The sequence below is a fragment of the Manis pentadactyla genome, chromosome 1, assembly GCF_030020395.1.
Source record: "Manis pentadactyla isolate mManPen7 chromosome 1, mManPen7.hap1, whole genome shotgun sequence".
NCBI classification, from domain to species: domain Eukaryota; kingdom Metazoa; phylum Chordata; class Mammalia; order Pholidota; family Manidae; genus Manis; species Manis pentadactyla.
The window spans coordinates 106,789,165-106,815,217 of NC_080019.1; the positions used below are offsets into that span (position 1 = coordinate 106,789,165).

The 26,053-nt window shown below is 34.6% G+C and overlaps 1 protein-coding gene across 6 annotated transcripts in view; it reads left to right on the forward strand.

Annotated features, from left to right (window-relative positions):
• NAALADL2 (N-acetylated alpha-linked acidic dipeptidase like 2) overlaps window positions 1–26,053 on the forward strand; it is a 1,368,824-nt gene that overhangs the window by 1,080,303 nt on the left and 262,468 nt on the right. The gene's annotated exons all lie outside the window — the stretch shown is intronic.

Genomic DNA, 26,053 nt, shown 5'->3' on the forward strand with positions numbered 1-26,053 from the left:
CATTTACTAATTCAATAAATATTATTTATGGAGCCTATTGATTATATGTGTCAGGTGCAATTCTAGAGATAACAAAAATCCCACAGTCTAGACCTGAACTAGTGTAGCCACTAGCCATATGTGTGTTTTTAAGTTAAAATTAATGAAAATTGAATAAAATGAATAATTCAATTCCCCAGTTATACTAGCCACTTTTCATGCGCTTAAATAGCCATGTGTGACCGTGGCTACTAGACAGTGAAGAAGAGCATTTTCATCATTGCCAAAAGTTCTGTTCTGATCTGAAGATTACTATATTTTAATAATTCACATATTCTGATAAGGCATAGCTTAATTCTGTTCATGACAGGCAATACTATGGAGCAATCCAACCTATTTTAGACATGGTGGAGGGAAAGTAATTGATGAATATATGTATAAAAATAAGCATCTTTTATCACTGTTGCTCTTTTCAACAAGGGAAATCTGATTTACAGCGGCCATCTAAAATGTCAGTGTTGTCCTATAATAGGCAGCAAAGTGCAGCGCCTTGGATCCCCAGGGCTTCAGAGAGACGAACATTAGTGGTCAACAGCTAAAGAATCACACAAAGTGTTATCAGGGTTTTTCCAAAGGTCAAGGAGTCCTGTCAAAGATTAGCAGGGAAATCTATAAAAGGTGCTCAGTGGGATATCCTCCATTCCAAAGGGTGAGAAGATCAAAAATGCCAATTTGGGAGACAGAGTTAGGTTTAAGAACAAGATGAGCTCAATCAGCCACAGGATAATCCAAATGGATTTCATTGAACAGAATCCTTGCTGCTTCTTCTAATATTGATTATGAGAATTTATAAGTTACTTACATGTCACTCTTTTTAAAAAATAAGATGGGCAACTTTGGGCTGTATAGGATCATGGTTAAGGTCAATGAGATAACTGCAGCCCGGTAACTGAATGCTTCTATGACACTGTTGTAGTTCAATTAAGTTCTTAATAAACAATTATAGTTATTTGCTTCCCATAATTTTATGATTGCATACCTGTGAGTTCATTACTTGTGGATTTAAATGGTGAGTTGTGTTGCTCAGAAAATGACTGAACATTATCACTAATGTTGGAAAAGGTAGATGTTTATTAGCACTCATATGCTATTAACAATAACATAATGAAAGAGAAAATGGTTATCTCTACTTTAAAATGTATCTTTCACTCTAAAAATGTGAGGGTTTTTTTAATCCTATTTTTTCTTCTTTTTTTCTCTTTTGTATGAGTACAAAAGGCAATCCAGAGGACTTTGTATCTGGATATTTCAGCATTACACACTGAGGTGGTGTTCTGGCAAATCTCATGAGTTCATTAAATTTACCTCATTGTTTCTGTAGAATCCCTTCTTCCGGTTGGAATGTGTGTAGGGTACAGGTCTAGGTGATAAATGCAGTGGAGTTCACAGTGGATTTCTGCCAGAGGAAGTTAGGAGTGTGTTGTCTATGTGAAAGCATCATTGATAAAGGAGAAATTGAATGAAAAATTGGTCACAACGACAAACAGTCTGTGGCAATTACTGAGAGGCAAAATTACAGCTAAATGAAAGGAGGAAAATGAGACAAAAGTGAGAGTCATTTTGAAAAGAGTGCAAAAAGTGGTAAATATCAGTTCTATTCATGTAGATAGATGTCAGCAGCTGGGATTTTGATATTTTCTAAGCAGGTTTTTCCTGAATGTCTAGTCTCTATAGAACAGTGGTTCTTAACTAGGGATAAATACCTGAATTGCCTGTGGAGCTGTATACAGAGAGGTTTCAGTGATTTAAAGCATGACCTTCTTTACCTAACTCTTGCAGAACTATCAAGAGATTCAATCTTTATCAAAGTATTTGACCATTTTCTTCAGATCATGTGTGTTAACTTTTTCTCTTTGTGGATTTGCAGAAAGCAGAAGTAGCATTGCCAACAGCTTGTCACATTAAAAAAGAACTAAAACTAAAGTTAAAAAGCAGCAATTGTCACAGCAGCAATTGCTAGTATGAGACAGAGATGGGTGTCTCTGCTTGTAATGATTTCAACAGATAGTCTCGCTGATGAATCTCCTGTTTTTGCCATTTCTCCACAACCATTGAGAGGCTAGCATCCTGCCTTTGGAATGCATTCAAGAAAGATAATTCGGAAGTTGGTGCTTTGCTGATGAATCCTATGGTTCTTGATCCTAACAATTCTTATTTAAATTTCACTCAATATTATTTGTGAAATTGAAAGAAGAATGTTAATTACACATGGTGTTGTTTGCAAACAACAGAAGACAATTCTGGCTTATTTAAGCAGAAGTAAACATGCTAGATAATATGTAACTATTCAAAAAACCTATTGGAAGGCTGGAAGCCCCAGCTCTGAACTAGGCAGAAATCAAAGGAAGTTGGCCATCAGAGAAGCCAGTTAGATGAAATCCACTGAAACAGCTGGGCTGATCTGCTGTCACTGGCACTGTACCTCTGGCTCTCTCTGCCCACAGCTTCTCATTGCTGCTGTGACCGAGTTCCCAACTGTCGCTCTGTTTTTCTCTCTTCCTCAAGCCACCTGATTCCAGGTGGGATCTTCCAATGGCTGAGCCTCAGTCATATGACCTTGCCCTAGATACAAGAGTAAGAGGAGGCCTCTGGTCTCTTCTGTTTTCATTGGAGAATATAAGGCTCGGAGGAGTATTGCATATGTTGGTCTTTTAAAATAAAATGATTGTTTAGACGAAGTATAGCCTAAAGGGACACATGTTTATGACAGAGCTACTGATAATGCTCCCTGTTCATTTGTTCATTGGCTAAATTGAGCATGTGATACATTACTCTTTTGATAGTTAAGAAACTAAGTCTTAAAGCAGCATAAAATGTCTGGTATTTGATTTATAACATTAATTGTTGTCACTAAAATGCAAAAGAGTTGAGAGTAAAGAAACGCCTGCAAACAGAAAGGTATCCAGGGCAACACGATATCCCTATAGTTTATCTTTTGTTTAATTGTTGGCTTATATCTCTTCAGGCTAAGAAACAAGGCTGTTTCCCTGGTTACACAGGCAAGGGGGAGGCACTGTCTTGGGAGTACAGAAGAGCTGACATCAAGCTTTTGTGTAAATGTATGGATATATGTGAAATAAGTGTTTATGATAAGCTATGCAAACTGTGGCATGGTACCACCAAGACTCAAATATGTACCGTTTGTTAAGAATTTCTAATTTAAAGGTCTGGTATTGGATCATCAAATCCGCTTCTGGAGGTTATAGCCATGAACTTAAAATTCTCATATCATGAAAGAGAGCTATTATTTGAGGAAGTTGTTTGACAACTATTGTTTTGAATAACAGTTAGGAGAGAGACCTTGAAGATTATCTTCCTGTTTTGGAAATACACAAAGTCTGAACTCTGGGTGGCTCTAAGTTGTAATCACTTTATTATATTAATTTCTTCCTCTGTATTATGCGATTTTCTTCAATTTTAATATTTTAAAATACCATGACAAGAGGACTCTTAATATATATACATATATATATATATATATTTTACTGCCTGTCCCCCAAATCTGGACATCTGTTTGTTACTATCACTTCTGTTGTTATCTCTCAGTTGTTTTATGTGATTTTCTCATCAACTCTATGAGTTTATCATGCATATGTTGGTCTTCCTTACCTTCTATGTGCCACTTTTGAGATAATACAAATGTGTAATTAACTCTTTTATGCCTATGGCTGCAGTGATTTTTCTTTCTAAGCACCCTTCAAGACCAATTCTTCTTGAGCAGAATAGAACACTCTTTGATTTGTATTTATGTCAATATTATTTTTAGTGACACATACACAAAACAATTTCATGTCCTTTATGTTTCTTCTACAATTTCTACTCTCTCAATCCACAATCTTCTTCAGATTTATAATGTTTCATATCTACTAATACAATTTATCAGTAAGTAGACAAATAGACTACAGAAGCTTTCACAGTATACAACAGGATGAGACCCAACTGCGACTTTAAATAAATGACTATTTTTATAATAAATTTCATGCATTGGTTATCTCTAAACAATTCTTAGTGTGCAATAAGGCTAAAAAGAGAAGATACAAAATGCCTGTTCTTTCTTCTTTATTCTTGTCAATTTATGAAAAATTTTCTGAGATATTTCTGATAATATCACAGAAAGAATGTGCAGAATTAAAACTAAAATGTTTGGCACATATCAGTGCTTCATATAAATAACTTTAATTGCTAATTTCCTATTTATGTTTCTCAAAATTTAAATTTGAAAATCATGCCAATGGCATTATTTTTTTAATACACAGAATTAGCTACTATCCAGAAAGTACACAGATGATGACAGAGCGAAGAACTGAATTCATGAAGTCCATGCTTTTTCCTGAGTTTCTTGACCAGTTAGACCACATGGCACATTGGGATGAGACCTATAAAGCAGATCATAAGAGAGAGTAGTGTCATTAATCCTTTATATTGTCTTTACTCTTATGAACTGTTATTCAGTGTAGTCAAACAAATGTGCATACATACACACAAATACACAGAGAAACATATCAAGTTGAACAGAGAGACCTGATACGTAGAAGGCATTCAATAAATAATCATTTTAATAAATAGATACATTTGAGAGCTGTTTATAAATATGTAAATAATCAGACTTGTATATCTACCATAATGATGAAATCTAAGTGGCTAACAAGTCAAATAAAATTGAATCCACTTAATTCTTATTAGTCAAAATAAAAGACTAAGTATACTACTAGAATGCTTTCAAAGGAAAGCTACTATAGGAACTTTAAAATACCAGAAGTGTAAAATGCTAAAATACAAGCTCTTGCTTATTATCAGCAAAATTATCCACAGCATGTTACAACTTTTCTGTTATTTCTGAATGTCTACTTTACTTTTGACCATTTTACTAGGATATACAATTAAAGATACCAGATTACAAACCAATCTGTTTTTATACTTTTCAGTGGTTCTGTGGAGGTTTAGTTGTAGAAAGAGTTTAGATAAATGGATAAGATAGAATTAGAGAATTATCTGTGGATTTTAATTATCCTTCCCAATGCTAGTTACCATTTTAATAGATAACTGGGGAGACATGTCTTAGTAATAGCACATGTAAAAAAGTTCTAGAGATTTAACTTGGCAGCAAGCTAAATATGAATCAACAGTGTTACATGACTATTAAAAGGCTAAATTTACCTTCAGTTGTACAAGTAAACTTTAGAGAAAGGAATAGGGATGGTAGTCACTCTACTTTTTCCTACAGCTGTCACACCATCCTTGGAGAATTTGCATGAGTTCTGAAGAATGTAACTTAATAGGGCCCTGTATCCAGGAGGAAGTGAACAAGATAGTAAATACATCTAAAACTGCATTCTATCAAATATAATTGAGGTAATTAAGCTTAGAGAAGGAAAAGATCACTGACTTCACATATGGCAAAGGACATATGGTAAATGTATTATTATAGTGTAAGAAGGCAGAACGAGGATCAATAGGGGACACTAGAAGAGATTGCTTGTTGATTGGCCAAGAAGAATAAAGAACCCTCTGATATTTAGAGCTGTCCAAAAAAGAAAGGCCCACTTTAAAAAGGGGTTTACCCTTAGAGCTGAAATGAAAATCAAAGATGAGAATTTAAACTTTCATGCTCAGTTGACAACTTTTCAGAAAAGGATGGTTATTGTCTTTCACATGAAAGTTTGATACTGTCTCCAGAACATCTAGATTATACAGATTCAGAATGCTTCCAACAAACAAAACCTAAACATATCCAGTGCAAAAATCTGGAAACATTATGAATTAAGAGCTGATACAACTAGAGAGATATATAGAAGTATCATAAAATATTTAGTATATTTCTGTTTCAAGAGATAATGGATGTATCCCTTCTGATACTTTTCTGAATTGTTTTTTTAAGTGAATATATTTTTTATAATCTAATAAAATAATAATGCAATTTTAACTTGAGTCAAAAGAAGAAATGCCATTGTATCTTTGGAAGAAATTCTGTGGTTATTATTCATTTGTATATTCTTATAATTCTCAAATGGATTTTGTTCAAATAGATACAGTTATAACTCTACTTTTTTACTGTATGAGTCAGCATATTGTTATATTTTTGGTACTAAATGATTAAGCACCTATGGAAATGTAGTGTGTTGAATTGTGTCCCCCAAAAAGATGTATTCAAGTTTTAACTTCCAGTACTAGTGAACATGACCTTATTTGGAGGGAGGGTCTTTTGCAAATGTAATCAAGTTAAGATGATGTAATAATGCATCAGGGTGGGCTTAATCCACCTACCAATGTCCTTGTACAGAAAGGAAGAAGTTTGGACATGCTAACACAAAGGAAAAGGCTATGTAAGGATGTGGGGAGATTGGAGTAATGCTTCTACAAGGCAAGGAATGCCAAGGATCACAGGCATCCACCAGAAGCTAAGAGGAGGCAAAGAAGGATCCAAACCTAAAACTTCTGAGAGAACACTTAGGATTTCTTGGCTTCAGAACAACAAGTTTCTGTTGTTTTAAGCCACACAATTTGTAGTGTTTTGTAGTATAGTAGCCTTAGGAAATAAATAGAGTTACAGTTGGGAGTAGATTTTTATTAAATAGGAAAATCCTCAGGACACTATTATTAATGAAAATAATAAACATTTTCCCACTTTCTAACACTAGGTCATTATTTAATAATGTCTTTTTATATTTCCCTTTAGGGCATGCTATCAAGAATACATTGAACTTTCATACTAGCTTTACAAAAATGGAACCATTTATTAAATAATTAAATGTTTTAAACTAAAATCTCAGGAATTTGGAGATTTACATCTCTATGTCTTTGCTGTATTCTCTTTTAAACACTCATTAATACCTGAAATTGTGTTATTTATGTGTTTATTTATTGTCTCTCCCTATAATACAAGCTCACTGAGATCAGTAACTTGGTTGTTTTAACCATGGCTGACAAAAAGTAAATGCTCAGAAACATTTGTTGACTGTTCCCAACATAGTAACAAATATGGACATCAGTAACTCTAAGCTAAGATACACAGCAAGAGAAAAAGTTGCCTCAACTGTCAGTGCTGACTTATTAGGGTTCAGTTAAGGTCATGAAAGTGTCTGAAATACATGCAATTTACCACTCCTTAAAAATGAGAGGTACTGAACCTCGGCACATTGGAGAGTCTATGATCCCTGAAACTTACATCTGTATTTTTGTCTTCTGTACATATGGGTCAGTTTCTGGTTAAAGAATCCATAGCTTTGGTCAATTCTTAAAGGCACCTATGGTCCCACCACAAGGTATGAGTCAGTGTTCTAGAATAGTGGTTCTCAAATAGGGGTGATTTTGTCCCCAAGGAAAAACATGGCTTTTTCTTTTTTGATTGTTACAACTGGGTAATAGAGGTTGTTACTGGCAGCATCTAATAGATGGAGGCCAGGGATGCTGTGAAACTTTCTACAACGTACAGAACAACCCCCCACAACAAAAAACTAAAATGACATTATTACCACTGTTGAGAAACTTTGCTTTAGATATCTAGTATTCTGATAGCCCCCGAAGGTTAAGACAAATACAGAGAGCATAAAATACTCAAACAGCATCCTTTTAGTTTCTTTTGGATTCATTTAAACTTATTGATCCTTGCCATGATGTCACGCAATGTTAAGGCATATTATAGAACTCTGTCTCTGTAAAGTGATGTTATGTGTTGTGATGCTGTGATGCATCCCATACTGGCTTTGTCTAACCTGTACAGATTTTCTTTCAGGTCTCAGTTGCAGATCAGCTATGGTTTATCTTCAATAAATAATTAGAAGTGGGATTGATCTTGTTTCTTTCTTGTTTTGGTCATTTAGAGGATATAAATTTAATTGAAAACTATATTCTAGTGTATAGTTTGGATAATAGTCTTCAGACTTTACTTTAATTATCTAATATCTATTTTTCCTAGGCTTTTACTTATTAAATTATAATTTCTTTTGCTTTATCATAAGTAATTTTTTTATATAATTTACATTTTTAATTCACGATGAGGTAAGGAAGAAATAAATAAAATACTGTGACTCACAGGACTTAATGAAAAAATCAATAATAGTACATTTATCTTTTTATATAGTTTATATCACTTAATTCTTTAATATCAGTGCCATTTAATATTGCCATCTCTATTTAAATTATAGGCTATAATCTTCCTATATCGTTTTTGTTTCTTCTGTGATTACATTCATTAGTTTATTCCCTTTATACAACAAAAACTTCTTAGCACCTATTGTCCCAAAAGGTATTGAAGATATAAATATGAATAAAATAATTTTTCTCAGAGATGTCAGTTATCAAAGGAGATAGCTATGCAAATCAATAATGACAGTAAGATATACTAACCCTTATAATAGGAATAAAAATCTAAGTATATTGTGGCAAAAAGATGGCATAAACAAATCTGGTGAAGGGAACATGTAGCTGAATATTCTCTATTTTTTTAATTTAAAAAATTAATTAAGGTAGGAAATGATAGACATATGGGTGAATAGATAGCAAAAGGTGAATGGATAGATAGATAGATATAATAGATACATAGATTCACCAAACTTCCAGTTGATGCCGGGGTTCTTGTTTGTGGAGTCGAAGAATGAACTTCTTGAACAAACAAGGCAGGAGATACACAGTTTTTGTTCAGGTACAGAGAGAGACAGAGCTTTATTCAGGATAAGAGAAAGTATGGAACTCCCCGCAGGTGCAGAGAGGGGCAAGGTTGCCACTTGGGGTCTCAGCATCTAGGGTTTTATGTTTGCTGCAGTGGGGGTTTTCTATAGATTCAGCCAGAATGCTAGTTATAGTTTAACCTATCTCTGTGAGGGTTTCCCAGATACCCTATTGTAAGCTAATGGGCCTAGGTGGCTATGAGCAATGAGCTGTTCTATATCACTGGGTCCTGCTGGGGAATACATTATTATATTGTTTCAATTTCAAACACCCCGTTTTGTAAGACTTTATTCTTTTCCAGGACCCACACTGTACTCTAACTGGGAGGGAGTTATGCCCTGCCTTCCTCCCTGTCTCACAGTCACTCTTGAAATTTATCCTGGGTGTTTGAATGAATTATCCAATTTAACATGATTTTAACATTTGTGTTAAGCATCTAGTTTTAGCTATATGTTATCTATCCACTTAATAAGGAAACTCATCTAGGTCATTTTAAAAAAGAAAAGCAGGGCAAAACTCAGAATTAGCCTGGGTGAAACCCAAAGGTTTTATTAACTCCATGTTCCTTTCCCCAACACCATCTCCCATTTTACCACCCACATTCAGGAATCCATTCTCTGAATCTAGGCTGCTGTGGACACACCTAATTTGAATGTGAACTAAAACAAAGTTTCATAACATTAATAAGTGCACATTCAATTATCAAAACATTTAAAACTAAAAAGTGTTTTAGACTTCATCCAATCTAGGGTTTCTCAAATTTATTCCCCCGTGATTATAAAAAAGAGAAGTATTGGTCAAATGCATTGGAGAAAAACTGAATTTGTTAAAGTTAAGTGAGTTTTTTTTTACCTATTAATGGACTTCTCAAGGGTCTCTGTCCTACAAATGAGAACTCCAGACGGCATGTGCTTATAAGTGTTTTCCTATAACATTTAGCTATAGAACATTAATTGAAAAGATTTCATCCATAAAAGTTTGAATTATACTGTTTGAAATATATATATTATCATGTATTCTCACGGCAATATCTTCATCATAAGTAATCAACATTACTTTTCTAAAAAGAGCCATTTTATTATTAGCCTTTCTTTACAGGAATATCAAAGACAACTCTGATCCAGGTTCTGTTGGGATTCGAGAAAGTATTCCAAGAATCCTAGTATATTTTAATATTTATTAAGACTGTGTGATATAGAACAAGAATGCCTGGAGCCTTTAAAAAGATAATCTGCAATTCACAACCCACATCTTTAAAATGTAAAGCATCAGCCTTTTTAAAAATGAGGACACATTTGTCAAATGCTAATCTTGGAACCACTGAACTGCTGTTTCTGCAGCAGCAACTAGTGTTAGTACCAGGGAAAAATCATAAAAGTGATTCATGCAATTTTTAGTAAGCTGCAGTTTATCAAAAACTTCCCATTTATAAAGAAAACACCCTTATTCATTTGCAATTGGTACAGTCGTGCTGTACAGTATCTTCAGGTGTGTGTATTGACGATGGCTAGAACTGACCCTTATTTTACAGTTAAATAAGGAGGGATTGGCAGTCATTACTCCCTCTGCTTGTTCTTCAAGCACTTTAAGCATTACAAAAACAGTTGACAAATTTGCACAGATTAAATCATTTAGATTTTTGCTTAAAATTAGAGCTAAAATAAAAGGAAATGAAACTTGTTCTACTGTTAAGATTATTATTTTTTCTTTTGTTAAATAGAAAGCCATAGGCCTAAGAGCTAGTCACTTGTCTGGACCAGGTCACCAATGCCTAGCCTAACTGCAGTTTCAATCTTCCCCAGAAATGTAGTCATAACTGCCACTCAGGAATGTTCTGGTCAGCACCAGTGAGGTCATCTGTCACATGGCCCCTCTCCACCCCCCCCAAAAGATGAGATCATCTGCATGATAAGACCTCTGCTCTTCCTCTAAGGGAGGGGGACCTTGCCTGGAACATCCATTCTTTTTTTTTTTTTTTTCCTCATAACTTGCTTCACTCTCCTTCCTATAAAAACCCCCCATTTTGTATAACTCCTCTGATCATCCTTGCTAATCAGGATGATACTCCATTCAAGGATTGCTTATTAAGGCCTTTCAGATGTTCAAATTCACTCAGCTGAATTTTGTTTTTAACACTTTTTATAGTATCAGTAGGCTAAAGTGTGTTTATGAATTTAATGTAATTTCAGATTACCCAAGTGGGCAAATGAATGCATAAAATATGTAATGTTTCAAAATGGGGAGTCTGACAAGGAACTGGCCAAAGGGATGATTGCTTGGCTAGGCAGAGGTTTAATGAAATAGGAATTCCAAATAACGGTCTCCAGAATTTAAAAAGGCCTAACACAAAAGCATTACTATAGTTTTATCTTAATTGGCTTTGGGCTCCTATCTGCAGAAGTGAGGTACTTTCTTCCAGGGGAAATATATGCATCGTACTATCCCTCTTAGATAGTGGTTGGGTTAATCCCTTTCAGAAACAAAAGCATTTATCCAAGACCACTTGGCTTGTTTATTATCATAGCAAATGGAGAGTCACACTTTGTAGGTTTGGGGTTACAAGAACATTTCCAAAGGTTTGTGATTAGTCTTTCTCCAAATTTTTTTCACTTTCTGTGGGCTATTTTCTTTTCTTTAAAATGATTAGCAGTAAAAATATCTTAAAATGAAGAGTCTGAAGCTTGTCTTCTGAGCAGCCAGATAGGGAGGATCCTGAGGAATCTGCTACAAGGAAGAAAAAAGACTTGTACACTGGTAACCATGGTAGGAGGATCTCTGGGCTTGGCTTGGTGTTTGCGATCCCCTTAAGTGGGATCATGGTTAGAGCTTTGCTGTTAGAGTCACGTGAGTGTTACATAGGCCTGTTTTCAGTCTGGCATATTTCCCTGTCATCATAGCGCATGAGGAGCCACAACTGGTGTTGCAGGCATAGATAGATAGTTCACCACCATTCAAGCAATTCCCTTAGTAGAAGAGGACTTTGGCCCTTTTCTTTCTATTCACTTGCCAATTACCTTCACTTGCCTCCTTAGATCCTAGTAGCACACCAAGTATTTCCTTTAGTAAAATACTATTAGTTACTCAGCTAGCCAAACTATACCTCAGAAATGTAATACATCCAGATGTTCAATTAGCTAGTCTCTAATCCATTTCCACCTCCCTCTGTAAACCCGAATCCAACAGTAAACAGAATGATCCAAGATAGTACACAACTAATACTCTGATGAATGATTTAAGGAAGTAGTTTCAAATCACTGAGTTAGAGGACATATTTTAATATCTCCCTGCCATAGTACAAGACATATACTGAATCAATGCATTTTAAAAATGAGTCTAAATATTATAAATGTCAACAGCATTTTATAATGTTCTCCATATAACATATTAAGTTTGTTTCTGTAACTCATTACATGCAGTATACATATATTTATATTATGTTACATATGCATTATATCACACATTTGAAGCATTTACATATTCTACTGACAAGTTTGTGTTCCCATTCTAGGACTAATAATGATCTCATAGTCTCCCTTAGATATTGAAGACCCACAGGTCTAGCTGATTCCAGGATATTGCCTTCCATACAAGGGTGTGTGTGAAGTTTGAAACAATATATTCACGTTTTTATAATAGCAATTTTGGTTGATGAGAGTATGGGGGGCAAAGAGTGAAAAAAGATTCCAAGCAAGCCCTCCAGAAGGGAGAGTACGGAGACCCAGACAAACACATGAGAGATGTGACAGTCCAGTAGTGAGACTTTGGGCAGTGGTAGGGAGGTCATCGTGTCAATACAAACTCTGCAAAACTACATCAGAAGGCAGAGAAGAGGGAGAAGCACAGACAGCAAAATGGACCAAGTGGGAATAACCTGTGGAACCCAATGTTGGGGAGGAAGAAATTTCTTCTACTCTTTTTAAGTTCCTCTGGCTTGTCTAAGGATCAGATTGACATGAGACAGGTGGACAGGAGAAATCAAAAAGCAAAGTTTAATTGCATACATACATGGAAGCTATATACATGGGTTCCAAAGACAATCAGGGAGAATGAGGTATGTATGTCATCCTGAACCAAGAAGTGGGTAGGCCTCTGAGACTCCAAAGGGAAAGGGAGGTAATTCCCAGGAATATGAAAAGAATAAATATTTGACAACAAATGTTTGTCGGGTCACACAGAAACAATGAGAGGGGCACAGAGAGAGATTGTAACAGTCACTTCCCGCCCTGTCCACCACACCTAGTTCACATTGTTAGGGAGCTATCTGGGGTGGGAGTTCTCCTCCTGAAGTAGTTTCTCTGTCTAAATTATTTCTGTGCAGTTGAGGGGTGGAGGGTAGAGGTCAAGTATCTTCCTGAGTTTTTTGGACCTTAATGGTTTTCAGCCCAAAATAATCTGCATGTCACAATGGCACATCTTGGGTTAGCCTGCCCTTGGTCCCTACACCAACCAGGATAAGGCTTTTTCCTTGCAATCTGATTCCTCCCACTTACTCCTTCGCCCTCTGGTGTTCACTAATTACAAAAGATAGTGTATTTTCAAAAATGATTTTACTGAGCTAAAGTTTCTATAGTTTGTAATATAAAAATTTCATTTTCTCTTTCAAAAGTTATATTTTAATATTATATATGGATTTCTCACTGAACTGCCCCCATCCATTTACCTCTAGAGCTTCTGATTTTCAAGAGACAAAACCCCCTTGAACAGAATTATTGATCTAATTGCCTCCTTTTTTAATGAGGAAATTGAGGATCTGAGATTGAATTATTTTCCCATGGGCCTAGGTCATACATAACTAAAACTCCAAGTGGTGCTGATAAGAGAAGCAAAAATCACAGAAGTCTAAAAGTCAAGTATATTTATTTGGGATATTTTAACAGAATATTCAGAATTTCCACATAGGAGACTTACTATCAAATGAGGCAAGTTCTGCCTAAGTTGATGGCAAGTTGCCTGGTGTAAGGACACTGAAGTAGATGACTTAAAATGTCCATTTTAATATATCAAAGTTAAGATCTTCACAAAGTAGGAAGTCATTTGTAAGGTTGATTACATTGATTTTCTCTGTTCAGATGGCCCTTGGTTTGGTTTTCATCGTAAAAATAGAGCCAGAAATTCCTGTTATGAGAAAGTAATTATATTTCTTGTAAACTGTTTCATCTTACCTTCTATTTTTTTTTAATACCTTCTCCATTTTTGTCTTCCAGTGTTTTGTTTTTTCTAAAATTTCTTCTCCAATGTTTGAGTGCTGCATCCCTGATTTGGTTCTTACACTCACACTAGCAATAAAGAAAACATCCAGATCCTTTCAGTCAAATGTTTTTCTGATACACATTTGGGGATTATAAAAAGCAAGCAGAAATGGCTTTTCTTCCAAAGTAAGCACTGTAGAAAAATCAAATCTATAGTCCTTTTTATTGCTTTGAGTCAACTGTAAATGGAATTACTAATTCCACATGTACTATTTATTTAGCATAGAAGAAGTTGAGTGAATTGGAAAAAAGAAATGATGCCAGGTAAAAGATATATCTGCAAATTGTACCTCTGGTGTATAGTAATAGAAAATCTAATGCTCATTCCTTCTCAGATCCTTCAATTTATAACCTATGTGAGAAAATTCAGCATTGAAATTTCAACATATCATCCAGAAAAGCAATGCAATCAACTGCATATTTCTTGCTATATAGTAGGAATCCTATGAATTTCAAAAGTTTTAATTTTTAAATAGTTCTGAAACATTTCAAGTGCCTGTGAAAGCTATTTTTAAAAATAACAAACAAACTTTTAAGTAGGTTTTGCCTGTGGCCAAATCATGCTGGTGACTTATAGCAAAAAGTTCACAGGAACTCTTAAACGTGTCTTTTCTGGATGACTTCAACTATATCAGGGACTTAGGTTCCCACCGTTATGTTGATAACCCTCCCAATTTATAGCACCAGCTTTGATCTCGCCTCTGGACTCCAAAGCTGTATTTCCAACTTCACTTTGACATCTCCACCTGGGTGTTCTATGAGATCATCAGATTCAACATTCCCTGAAATGACTTAATTTCCTTTAGTCTCCCACTCCCCTTCCCTCTTTACTGTATCATATAGGATGTTTCATTTGCAACTAATAACAATAACAAAAAAAACTCAACTGTCTGTTTAAACAATAAAGGATATATATTGGCTCAGAAGTAGGTGGGTTATAGACCTGGTAAAAGCTGATTTGGCCCTGCTTCTTTAGAAATTGTTGTCTCTACGGTTTTCTGAAAATCAACTTTGTTCCCAAATTGGCTTCTCTGAAAGTTACACAGTAGTTGTAGTGGTTTTAGGTTTCACTTCTTCACACTTTTCAAAAAGCAAGCAAACTAATCTTTAGAGAGCTCTTTTCTATACGAGAGAAGCCCTAAGGGTAAAAATCCTCTAGCCAAGGGAAGTGGCTGGCTTCAGCCTTTTTCCTTAAGCAGTCGCTGGGGCAAGTTGTTCAAGCATTCAGGATTCCCAGCTAGAACTATATGCGTGAGTGGTCCCACCCAATCACATGACTGCTCTCTAATACAGAATAAAATTAATTGATTGTTGCGGAGATAAGCACAGTCTGTTATTTCATATTTTTCCCTGAAATACGTTCTGTTTTAATGATTGTTTAGTTACACAAACAGAAACTTTGAATTGGTGTAAATGAAAATGTTTGTTGAAAAGGATGCAGAACAATCTCAAGCAACTTGATTTTAGGAAATGCAGCTTGACATCTTAGAAACTTGACAGTTTATCAACCATGTTACTCTCTCTCTTTCAGTTGCTTTATGTTCCCTCATCTCTGTGTAACTCTGCATTTCTGTTCTATTCTGTTACTACTCTCCAGGAGAGTTGCCTTTCTCTTCTGAACAGATAGTATATGGTCAAAAAAGGCTACAAAAAAAGAGGACATAGTCAAAGAGTACATACAAAAAAAAAGAGTATACAGTCAAAAAAAGCTGCAAGCTGGTAGTTCAAAGCCCTTACCCTCCACTGCCTATGACTATGATTAGCCACAGTTTCAATGTCTCAGTCATAAAATCCTAGAGCCACATAAGATGAGTCACCATTTCCAGTGAGTGTACATGCATTAGCAGTTGTGGGAGATAATGGAACAGCACGTGATAATATGAATGTCCCTCTTGAGAGTTAAGAAAGCAATATGAAAAGTAGGGAAAGAACATATTTGTGGATTATAGGGTATGTATTTTAAATTTTGGAAAATGGAATCTCCTATTCTTCAAGTTGGAAACCTTGACTCAGTTCTTACAGCTTCAACTCTTCCTAAGGCAGATGATAAAATGGCTACCTTTAAATATACTAGATCTTAAGCAATGTTTTAAGTACTGTATATATATCTCATTTCATTCTCTCAACAAACTTATGAGAAATGCACTATTATGTCTGTTTTTAGGAGCCTAAATTGAGGCCCAATGAGATTTAATACAACTGACAGATGGCAAACCTGAAATTGTATTTCATGATGGGTCTGATTCCAAAGCCCCAACTTTTTTTTACTGTTCACACCATCTGTACATAGGCTTTGAAACCAGGAAGATCTGAATTTGAATTTTGGCTCTGCCACTTATTGATTGTGTATGACTTACCAGCATCCATGAACCTTAATTCATTTTCTATAAAAATTCAAGGACAACAGGGTGCCCTTGAAGAGTTCTTAAAATAAAAAAAAATAATAACTGGTCATGTGTCTAGCAATTAATAGGCTATCAACAAACATTTGTTACTTTCTCTTCCATCTAATCAATGGAATAATATTTTTGGAGGAAGGTATCTTGGAATTGAAAAGGCAGACAAAGTGGTTTAAATTGGCTAGTTGTTACTTAACAGCTTTTTGACCAAGCAGTTTACTTAACTTACATGATTCAATTTTCTCACCTCAAAAAGCAAAGCAATACAAATTTTGTTTAAAATGGCTGGGAGGAATAAGTGGAATAATGTATAGAAAGCCTTATTTATCTAGTCTCATTTTAGTGGGGATCTGGGATTGTAGCTCTGGGATAGTAAATTCATGGTAATAGTTACTATTTTAAATATTAAATTAATAGATTTGAGAGGTGGGTAATTTTTAAGGGAATTTGCTCCTTATTAATTTTGTTAAAAATAAGAATGTGTTCTATTTGGGGGCTGCTCTGATGATCCAGACACTAGGTTAGGTAAATTGCATTTGTACCTGTGTAAAAATCTTGCGAAAAAAAGCACTCTTACCATCCTTTTAGAGATAAAGTGAGACTCAGAGAGAATTGTTCAAGGATATAAAGGTCAGTGGTAAAGCAAGACTTTCTTTGAACATTGTTGCTTCTCAAACTATTTTTATAGTAAAATGAATCAGTGATGTTTGGCAATATAGAGAGTATAGCCTATGAATCTGTCAATTTGTTCAATACCTTGCATGATTAGATATTTTGTTTTGTTTGTTTTGTATGTGAAGAAACAGTAGGAACTGATTTAGGAAGGTTATATTTTCATCTATGTCCACAATAAGAATAGGGCAAATAGATAATGAATTAAATGTTATATTGACTTTTACAAATGACATTAATCAGCAATCATAAAATAGCCACAGCTTTCAAAATACCTTACAACTACAACAAATAATTGAATTGGAACTAACTTAAGATATGAAGAACCAACAAAAGAAACATACCTTAGAAAAACCTCTGCTATCACCTTCCCAAAGTGCAAATTTAAATGTTGTGAGCAGGATCTCAGTAGCTGATCTTGTCATATTTGTTGGAAGAAGACAGCATCATTGATGAGGTCAGGAGAGACCACATAAGGTTAGCAAGTTTAGCTTCTGATTTACTGCTGTCTAAACAAATTTAAAGAAATATATTCAATATATACAGAATTGATGGTAAAATGTTAATGATAAAGTTAAGTCTGACTGGTCTATTTGATGAGTTCTATATGGTTGTTTGACACCTTTTGATTACATAAATGTGTACAAAAGGATTTTAAGAAATTTAAACTGGCAAGGATGATACACCTAAAATTTCTAGCAATGAATTACGTATTTTAGATTACCTTCTCCCACTTTTACCTTTGAAACTTTAAGAAGCTAGATCTGAATGTTATTGTTGCCATTAAGTTTTATTAAATTATCTTGGGAAGTGAAACATAGAATAAGTAATATCAGTGATAATAATCCAGGGGGATTTCTAAAGAGGTATTAGTGTGTTAATTTGTATATAGAGAGAATATCCAGATTAGATGCTCATTTATTATATGTATAATTATTGTATGCTTATTGATATATATGTAATAACTATATTAATTTAATATAATTAGTAAGTTGATAAAATCCTCTGACTTTGGAATATTCCTTGATTAATGTATGTTTTTTTATTTCAATATAATATTCCACCAATGGATTTTAAGAAAATATTAGTATTTGTTTTTCCTCCTCAGCTAAAAATAGACACTTGAGGAAATAAAAAGTAAAGTCCATCTCTAGGGCATAGAAGGCTCTAGCTTGCCAATCCGATGGAAATTTAAGAAATGTGAGGGAATCTGCATCCCACACAAAATGTGAGCTCCACAGGATTGGGCATAGGCTTGTGCAAACCTGCTTCCTGAACAATCATTAACTAAAGCTTTATATTTTAACATTGAAATTTAGAGATACAGCAACATGTAGATAGAGAGATATAAATGAGTCAATTTTTCTTCCATTTTTCTCCATTCATATTTTTCAAATAATTTCCTAGTCAGAAATTTTGATTTGAGAAATTCAAGAAGGTGCATCTTAAGCAGTTTTTTTTTACTTCTTATCTCTTAAGGATCTGTAAACATCTATATTTACTCAACAAATACTTATTGAGCACCTATTACATAACAGACACCCCTCTGCCTACCAGGGCTAATGTGGTAAACAAAGCAGTTTAGGCATTAGCCTTAAATGAGCATAAATTCTTCTATTTGGAGACAATAAACCATGTTGACTGTTGACTTCACAATTTAAAGACAGAATTATTTGAGTAACATAGATTCATAACAGAAAGTAATGAGAGCAGGCAGACATTGAGTAGTTTGTGTTTTTCTACTAAGGACAACAATTTTATAAATTAGATAAACAAAGATTAGATTAGATGAACAAAAATTCATAATTGCTCGATATTCCTAGGAGACAAAATAAACATAGTATTTAGAAGGTCATTGAAAAACAACAGAAATCAGACCCAGTATGGAACCTACGTCACTGTTGCAGTTGGAGAGATCTTCAAATGGAAATCTCAAGGGACCTCAGGTAGCTTTCTGTTCTAAATTCAGAGCCTTGAGTCACAGTTGGTGAACCTCCAACATTACCAGCTGGTAACTCACCAGAATACCACCAGAAAAAATATTTTTCATTAGGCAAAAGTTGATTCAATTTCTGCACTAAAGTTGAGCACCACTTTGACAGAGTCATAATAGAACTTCATAATAAAAAATTAGGCAGGACATTTACAAGATGTTAGGACCAGGCTGAGTGATTTTTAAGGTGGATCTTGCAATGTGGGAAACTGGTTGGCATTGGAGAGAATTTCAGATTGAATTATTTTGAAATGGAGGGCACAGAGAAGGAGGGTCTTAAAGCAGAACTTGGTAAGCAAGCCGTTCATGGTATCTTTCATGGACAGCTACTTATAAGTACTTATTTCCTCAAGTGAGCAGGTAAGTTATTTTGCTTGCTCTCAAACAAAAGAAAAAGTACACTTTACCATAGAATTACTTAGCACAGGGAAGTAAGTTTGATACCAGAACTGTTTAACACAGAGGTAGGAAAATATGCCTGTTCCCTGTAATATTTAATGGAGAAATAGGAATTTTTTTAGTTTCAGGTTTCAGACAACAAAGAGATGTATTACAGTAATGTTACATTTCATAGATACTATGAAGAAAAATAAAGTAGGCCAGGAGAGTAGAAATTACAGAGTACTATTTTAGTATTGCCAAGAAAGGCCTTTTTTAGGGAAGTGATATTTGAGCAGAAATCTGAATGAAATGAACAAATGATCCTTGTGGCTATGCCTCAGGAAAGAGGAAACAAAGTATAAAGACCTGAAGTGGGTAATGTGCTGGTGAAGAACAAGATGGCCAGTGAGCCTGGAGCAGCACCTACATGCCTACAGTGGTAAATGATGAGGTCAGAGAGAACTCAGGGCAGATCATGTAGGAGCTTAGACACCGTGGCAGAGAGTTTGGACTTTATACTAAGTGGGGTAAGAAGTCACTGAAGGGTTTTAAATTGTTGATTGACATGGTTAGATGTGATGTTTTGAAAGATGAGTTTGGCTGAGGTAAGAACAAGGAGTTTGGAAGGAGGGTAGCAGGGAGGCCAGATAGGAGGCCACTGCACTAGGAACAGGAGAAATAATGGTTGTTTGAATGAGGGAGATACTTCTGAATCGCTGAGATGTATTTCTAGAGGAGAAAGTTGACAGGCTTTGCAATATAAATGTGACATGAAATGTAGGAGAAACAGTAGTCCAAGGTTTTCAGACTGAGCAAAAAGGTGAATGAATGGTACTAAACAAGGGCAACCTTAGGGATACAAATAGAAATCATACAGGCTTCTTGTCTCAAGCAGCTAGTGCTTCGGTAGGGCAGATAGAACAGGCATATAATAACTGATACAGCACAGAGCGGTTTACGTGAAGGCGGCAGCCGAGGAATGGCAGCTGGTAGACTAAGTCCTAAGGCACTGATGGAAAAGGGAGACAGATGTCATTGGGATATTTGAGTGGTGTGGTATGATTACTTCAAGTGTCAATCAAGGAGAACACCCGGTGCTAGACACTGGAGATTTGGACAAACAGTTCTATTTAGTCTTTAAGGCCCAAACTCCATAGACATTTAGTATATGGTATGATGTCACAAGAAATCTAAATAAAGAATGAATATGCAGAGGGAAGTGTGATTAATAATGACTGACAGGACGATATTTTACTAGAGGTTTAACGTACAAGGGGGTGACTTACCATGGGAATTACAGAATAAAAGGCTCAAAGGGTGCTTCTAATGCTTGTGTCTATTACTCCTAGCATATCCCAAGCGGGAGAATACCTGCATTGTGCTCCCAAGGATTTCTAGCTCTCTGAATTGTCTTCTAATCTAGAAAAATCAAGCTCTCTTGCTGAGTTAATATGTCATTGGGTTTTTTTAATTTTTTGTTTTATTTATAATACATTAAAATGACTTTTTGATACTCTATACATGAAATTTTTTGGAGCTAATGATTTACTTTCCCTTGCACACTTTTTCCTCTGTCATGTATTTCTATGTGATCTATACACCCATTTCCATTCTCTAAAAATGACATTCATGCCAGCCCTTCTGTTAGGATTTGAAAAGGCAAAATAGAAATCTTAAGTAAAGCTAGATGTGAGTATCTAGCCACTGTTATTTTCCTTTAATTGGTATTATTTATTCATATTTTGTGTGTTACCCAAGTATTAAATCCATTCTTAAAATTATTTTTAGCATTGTAAATACTGTCTATGCTATCTTTCTATAAATCTAACTATACAGTTGTACTTAAGTAATTTAATTGTGTTCACTATGACAATTTATCTAATTTATCATCCTACTAGTGAATTCTTGTATCTCCAGTGATCATACGGTTTCCAGAAAATCAGAAAATATCAATTTATAATCCCAATCCACTAGCTATAAGACATAAAGCATTTGATTTCTCATTGTTCTTTTTATAAACGAAGTTCATAGAGTTAATTGTATTTTCACACATTCATTGAATTCCTATTATATGTTAAGTGTGAGCAATACAGAGACAGTCCTCAAAGAACTTATATCTTCAAGACTTACAGTTTATAAGTTATTATACCACTTATTGGAGATAATAAAAATGAGAGCACTTTGAAAAATCATAGGTGCTAAATAAACAACTGTCTTTATTTTCCAATTATTATAGGAAAACTAACTGGGTCCTTAAAATTTTTGAACCTTTGAATAACTGGAATATAATTTAAGGAAATTTATTCATTTACTATTAACTTACGAATGATCCTTTTCTTCCCTAGCATCTGTTAGGATGTACCATAATTTTTCTAGGAAATGTTGAATGCAAGGGGATGTTGCTACAGAGTTTTGTGGACCACAATGATCCATTTGAAATCCTGAATCATGTTTTCCTTTGTGTAACAGAAAAATGGAAATCTTTCCATGAATGGAATTGTGTCCTGGGTACTTAATTTTACTTTTGTTAACAATAACAATTACAACAGGTAACATTTGGGGAGCAAATTTTTTTATTGATATGCATTAAAAATATTTCATTATTATGCATTTTAATCTTAAAATTAACCCCAGGCAATATGCATTATTTTTAATCCCATTTAGTGATGAGGGAAAGCATAGATAGTTTAAGCACTCCACCCAAGGTTATAAAGCTGACAAACCATAGAAGCAGTTTTAATTGAAAAAGTCATTTAAAAACACTCCCAAATGATCTAACAAAATTAAATATGTAATTAAACCCTCCTGCCAAAATTAAATATGTAATTGCCTTTCAATGTAACATAACATCAATATACATTTCTTATGACAAATGAGATCAAGGAATGTTTATGATGTCTCCAGTAGCTATTGAGATTTTAGAAATGTTTGCAATGAAAATTTTGTTTTACAGTTTGGGGTTTTCTGAGGTAAATGATTATATTAGCTTTTATATAAATGCTTGACAAAAATTAGAGTATATTCTTTTTGATAAAGTATAGCTGTCTTTTATTTCCATTTTAGAGAATATTTATTTTGCATAGCTAAATGTCTGATTTGAAGGCTTATGGTTGAACGCACTGGATTTTTATTAAGTCCTTGAGAAATGATTAATGCAGCTCTCTATATCATCTAAATATATCCCAGCATTTCCTGACCTCCCACTTCCACAGTAGTGTGGATTTCTCTTTTGATTTACTCTTGTCTTCGTTCTTCCTCCCAAATGGAGCTTATTATTCCACTTGGAGTCATCAGCAATAGGTAAAGGTATAAATAGCTGAAGTAACACGTTTTCCTGTTAGCCACAGCACCCTATTTCTTGCTATATTCCTCACAGCTCTGGGGTCTAGACCAGTGATTTTTCAACTGGAAGAGACATACCTGTCTTAAGGGGTTTAATTAGAAGTGTAACGGGATGGAAGCTTTGAAGTCTGCCCATACTGTTTCTTCTCTCATCCTCTGGAAATAATGAAAAGCTTTTCCTCTGCTTGTGCAGTGAGTCCTTTTTACTAGTAAGTATATAGGGGGGTCTAAAAATTAGTTGAAAACCATTGGTCTAGACCCAAATCACTCTTAAATTTGTGAACCCAGAAAATTCAATCAGACTGCTCTGAATTGTTTCAATAAAAGCTTATATTTTGACAGGCCAGTTCCAAGTAATTAATGGGACACTGGTGATTTCTGTTACACTTAAACCTAGGCCTAGAATGGGCCTTATTACCCTGTTCATATTACACTTTAGAGACTGAGCCATACTCTGCACCATGGAGGTAAGATCTCCTTTTAAACAATTTTAAAAATCTTTACAATGATAATTCTTTCATTCAAATGTTAAAAATAGCAGCAATGATAATGGAGCTACCAAGCTCAAGATAAAATGCTTTATACTACTAAAAATATTTTACATTATATAACTTTGAATATTTTCTCATTAAATACCATCCTATTTGGTAGTACTATTTAAAAGTAACATTATCCATGGGGTTTTAAATCCTACATTTTCCTTTGACGCTAACACGCTGTGAGTTTTTGTTTAAGAGAAGGTCAACAGATAGCCATTGACATTTTGGGCAGTTGATCAGAAAACATACTATCAATAAGATATTTTAAAAGCATTTGGGAGACTCTGGAAAACATAATAGGACTTTTAGTATAACCTTAGCCAAAGGTAGATGGTTCGACTATGCTGGGGAGCTGGATATGAAAAGGCAAATAAAAATTAGCTTTCAGAGAAAAAAGAAAAAGAAAGGGAGCATCAGTTTTCTACTTCAAGATGCGTGGCAATAGATCGATTCTAAGACAAAATATTAGCTTGGTTACGTATAGCCAAACATGACGTCAAATACTATATACATTTATTGCTTGTAGGCCCCTTAAAAGATAAGAAATATAAGTCATTTCCTTACTAATAAAATAAAGATATTTTCAAGGCTACTGATTGGCAGTTTAAGTCCTTATCACAGGAAAGATGTGATTATAGGCTATGTATTTGGACAGTTCAGTAAGGATCTGAGCAGTGTTCTTAATCTGCATGGGCAGAATAAATTGCTCTGATCTCAATAACATATTTGGAATAAACAATGATGGGCAAAGAAGTCAGAATCTCTATTCTCAGTGGTTATTAATTCAGCCTTTCTGAAGTGGGAATTTCAGATAAGACAACAAATACAGAAACTTTTGTTTAGGCAGGAATCTCTAGATATGTGTCAATCTAGGGGAAGGTCACACATTCCTAAAACATTTGACTGGTGCCACCTTCCTGGGAAGAAACACAGGCATCAGATTGGTTTAATGGTAACAATATGTCAAAACAGAGGTGAGATGATATTTAAAAATTCCAGGCTGTCCCAAAGAGGATTTTTCTTTGGGGGTTTTATTTGGAATAATTAGGAATTGGGTCTGAAGAAACATTTTTGATATGGAGTCCATTTGGAGAATATTGTGTGTGTGTGTGTGCGTGTGTGTGTATGTTCATGTGTGCACACATGTGCGCATGTGTGTGCATATGAGCATGTGTGTCTTTGCCACTGAGTAAATGATCCATTTTGTGAGGCAGTGGTAAGTTTGGCTTAGCTGCAGGCAATACTTGAAAGTTTCATGATCTGCACTGAGCAACCCAACAAAAGGAAAAATGATGAGATTCTTCTGGGGTGGAGACAGGCACTTAAGGAGTGATTGTACTTGAAACAGAGTTCAATGAGGCCCAGCAATGTAGACTTTCCGCGGAGGGTCAGAGCTGTAGCGTGGAGGGGACTTAGCCCAAGCAAGAGTGATGACGTGATGATAACAACACAAATACAGTACTTATCATCTCCTTGTCATATCCCTTATTTTTGTTCATTTGGAGATGTAAAAGAACTCTGTAGTAACAAAATTATTGGCTTCACATTTTTAACAATTTATAGTCTAAATCTTCCCTCATGCAATTAAATTAAGATCTCACTGAAACTGGTGTCATCCCTTTTAAAGTGTGAATTATTCTCTGCTGTACCACTTTATATATGACAAAATCTATACAGGAGGGAATTATTTTCTTGGTCATCCCTTAGTATAATAATTCTGTTTTATGGTAAGTGTGTAATTTTTATGGCCATATATCATTATACTAGTGATTTATATTGTATCATTTGTTACTGGCTTAAACTATGTGTGTGTATAAGCTGTATAATTTTTTAAAATTGTGTAGAAATATGTATGCATGTATATACAATATATATAAGGAATTATAACTGTTTATAACCAAACTCTTTGTAGGTGTACGTCAAAAGTAAACATGAGAATGAGTGTTGAGAAAGTGTCAGGTAGGAATATGAAGCCCATTGGAAATGCAGTGAGGTGAAGTGTTGCTCTTCCTTTATTTGAAGCTTTTAGAACAATATACTCACTAATACATGATTTCTTCCTATTTGCTCTTTTCAGTAAGGTCTCTAGTGAAAAGAAAATGAAGGATTTAATTTTACATGCAAATTTTCAGTAGTTTGCAAATGACTAGGGGCAATTCTGCCTATTAAATTCCTCTATTCCCTCTACTGGTATTTTAAAATGTTGAACATTCAGTTTATATTGAAATATACAGCTATACTTTCATTTTACTGAGATTTACCATATCATGTGCTTGTCAAAATCTGCATGTTTCTTTTTTATAAGTTGTTAAAAAAATGTCCTATTAATATGTGTGCTCTTGCTGTACAGCCTTATAAGGCTATGCTAGCTGAATATTTAATAAAAGTATAACAAGATGTGAAGCATGCATTACACAATGTATTAAATTTTCCTCTTTGCTTATGTTGCATTTTCATACCATTTTATTGATTTAGAAACATGCACTGATGAACATAATGCCTTGTAACATTTTTCACAGGTGGGGATTTAAGTATATACCTGTAATATGTGAGAAATTCCTGCAATTAATTACTTAATTCAGCAGGGGATAAAATTCAATATAATCTTATTTAATTTTAAGTGAGTATACTTTAAGAGATACTACTGGTAATAGATTATTATTATATATTTTATCAATATTTTTAGACTTTATGTTCAGAATCAAATACCACCAAATAAAATCTACCCTTAAAGATTTAGGCTTTCCTTTTACTTTTTTGCCTTTCAAAATA